Raw genomic sequence first — 3507 nt, 5'->3', positions numbered from 1 at the left:
TCTGGGTTTTTCTTGTAGCCTCCCACCCTGCGGCTCCTCCTTCCCACTGGGAGGAGCTGGATGCCTAGCTCATATATATAGGAGGTCTGTGGCTTCAGTTCCTTGCTTGGTCCTCCTGTGTTCACATGCTTCCAAGACTGCTGCTGCTTCTGGTTCCTGATCCTGGCCTCGTCTGACTACCCCGTTGGTTCCTGATTCCGGCTTCGTCTGACTACCCCGTTGGTTCCTGATTCCGGCTTCGTCTGACTACCCCGTTGGTTCCTGTTCCTGGCTTCGTCTGACTACCCTTCTGGTTCCTGACCTCTGTCTCCGCAAGACCCTGCTTCGGTTTAGCCATCCGTTCGGACTTTGCTTACGGCTTGCTCTTCAATAAAACCTTCTTATTTTCCACTTATCTCTTGTTGTACGTCTGGTTCATGGTTCCATGACAGTAATTCTGCGGTGGCCAGAGCTGAACTTATCCCATCTATCCGCCACTCACATCTGAGGCTCCTTCAACGTCATCACGTACCGCCTAAATTGCGGCCTATCGACCATGGAATGGTCACTACATCCGGAGATCTTCAAATAATTAGTCCTCAGATGAGGGATGCCATAGGAATATCTCATGGCAACCAAGTTCAATGCCAAGGTACAGAGGTTCTGTTCCCTAGACAGGGAGGACAACCCCCTGGCGATAGACGCTCTGACAATACCGTGGAGGTTCAGGCTGGCGTACATCTTCCCTCCCCTTTCCATGATTCCGAGGGTATTGATGAAAATCCGTCAGGATCAGGCCTCGGTAATAGCCATCATACCATTTTGGCCCAAGAGATCCTGGTTTACCCAGCTCATTTAGATGAGTCGGGGACAATATTGGAGACTCCCCCCGGAGCAGACCCTGGTGTCATGGGACACGCATCTCTGCCCAGATCTGCACAGATTCAACCTGACAGCCTGGAGGTTGATCAGTCCCTTCCCAGAGTGGATGGGCTCTCTGAGTCGGTCCTGAGAACTTTATCGCATTCCAGAGCAGAGTCTACTAAAAAGGCCTACTCCCGGATCATGAGGATCTTCACCTCTTGGTGTAGCTCCAACCAGGTGGCGTTTGCAGATCCGCCCCTCGCAGCGATCTTACAGTTCCTTCAGGATGGGATGGACAGAGGTCTCGCCCCATCTACCCTAAAGGTCCAAGTGTTTGCCATCTCGGCCTGTCTTAACAGACCATATTCTCGGGACCCACTCATCAAGCGCTTCCTTAAAGGAGCGGAAAGATTGAAGCCTACAATACTGAAACCCGTCCCTCAATGGGATTTGTCAGTTGTTCTCATGGGGCTAGCATCCCCCCCCTTTGAACCCTTGGAGGAGGCAAGTTTTAAATTCTTAACACTTAAGATGGTCTTTCTTCTGGCCATAACCTCGGCCAAAAGAATTTCGGAGCTACAAGCTTTCTCCGCGTTATACCCATATACCATGTTTCTACAGGATAGGGTCCTTTTAAAATTTCTACCTTACTTTAGGCCTAAGGTTTCAACCTTTCAGAATATTAATCAGGTAGTCTCTCTACCTGTATTACTCTCTGCCTCCTCCTCTGATGTTCCAGTCCGACATCCACTGGATATATCTAGATGCCTTTAGATCTATGTGGATAGATCCAAAGAATTCAGGTTGGATGAAAATCTCTTTATCCTGTTTGCCGGTAAGTCTAAAGGCCGTAAGGCGTCTAAAACGACTATTAGTCGCTGGGTCAAGGAAGCTATCAGGGAAGCTTTCATCTCTCAATCCTTAGATCCTCCGGAGTTTGTGAGGGCCCATTCTACAAGGGCCGTAGCTACCTCTGTTGCGGAGAGAAGTCTTCTCCCCCTAGAGTTGATCTGTAAGGCAGCTTCCTGGAGCTCTGAATCAACCTTCATCTCCCATTATAGGATTGATGCTAGGGTATCAGAGTTTTCGGCCTTTGGGCAGACAGTTCTTGCTTCTGCCAAGCATGAGGACCCTCCCTAGGGGATTCTTCTTGCTATCTCCCCATCTGTGCTGCTGGTAGGACGTAAGGGAATCGTTAATTTCTAACGATAATTTGTTTTCCCTTAGTCCTAACAGCAGCACACAAATTTCCCGCCCTAAAGCATTATTTTTTTTTTTTTTTCTTGTGATATACACGGTGGGCTGGGGGATGAACCCCTCCCTTTAAGGGAGCTGGAGTTCTTTTATTGGTTTATTCTTTGGGCTCATTAAAAATTCCGCCGGTCCTACCAGTCCACGGGGGGCAGTTAACCCCATCTGTGCTGCTGTTAGGACTAAGGGAAAACAAATTATCGTTAGAAATTAACGATTCTCAGCAGCTGTCTAATGCCTAACAGACCCCACCTGCTTTCTGCCAATCTGGACCCACTTTTATTTCTTTTTTAGGACCAGTTTAAATTCCCGATCGGCCCCTGTAGAGCACCGCCTCTTTCAGCGGTATATGAGAAAACAAATCAGTCTTGAGGCCTTTTGTATTAATAAATGCCCCTGTACTGTACGGCTGTAAAGGAAGTCTGTCAGCAGTTTTGACCATGCTAAACTGCTGACAGTACTCAGTAGGGGCTGAGGAGAGCAGGACAAACATGCCTTCTGTGGTGCTTTTCTCATCAGGAGTAGTGTGAACATGAAGTTTTATTCTACCAGGTTGTGGAAATCATGAATCTGATTATTTATTTTGTTGCTGCTCATTGGTTCGGCTTATCACACTTTTCTACACCCACTGGTCAATATCTCGGCCATATTAGTATATATACTCCTCATTGTTACCGCACCAGCTGACCGCGAAACGTGCGTCGCGGCGTGGTGGTGGCCTGCCGTAGCACAGGATTTTGGTTGGTTTGCTATTCGTGATCTGCTAATCATGAGCAGCCACAATGAAAGTGTTCACTGCCCATGGCCCTTCCGCTGCCCCCCTCTTGCCCCTACCCGATGCTGCACCCCTGAGAGTGGCCATAGGTTCCATGTGTATACAAAGCCTCCCTTTAGTTATACATAGCGTTTAAAGTAACGGCTCCTTTTGTTACTGTATTACCAGCCTGTTTACTATTGCACTGGCACTGTTTCTCGGACCACCGCTATAGGGCCGTTTTTAACATGTTTAACTTGTTTGTGTCGCGCCGATCATGTTTATATTCTGATGTCAATAAAATGAATGATCTAATCAGGTTTACGTTGTGGTGATGTTTTTTCATTGCAATATTTAACTTCTTATACCCCAACTGGTTTTGTTGATATCCTCTTAGTGCCCCCCCCTCACAGTGATGTTGCCCCCCCACCTCACAGCAGTAATGCCCCCCCAATTTGACCCCCAACACAGTAGCGAAGGCCCGTCAAAATCCCGGACTGTCCTGCTGGATCCCGGACAGTTGGGAGGCAATGTTCCTATTCAATGACAGCAAGCAGAAATCTTGATGATGGTGAAGAACTGAAACACGGAGTCTATTAGAAATCTGCAGAAGGTTCTATTCTACCCGGCCGCAGCCTCTGGAGGTCGGGATGTTATGA

The sequence above is a fragment of the Bufo gargarizans genome, chromosome 3, assembly GCF_014858855.1.
Source record: "Bufo gargarizans isolate SCDJY-AF-19 chromosome 3, ASM1485885v1, whole genome shotgun sequence".
NCBI lineage: Eukaryota > Metazoa > Chordata > Amphibia > Anura > Bufonidae > Bufo > Bufo gargarizans.
Note: the sequence above shows the minus strand (reverse complement) of the source record.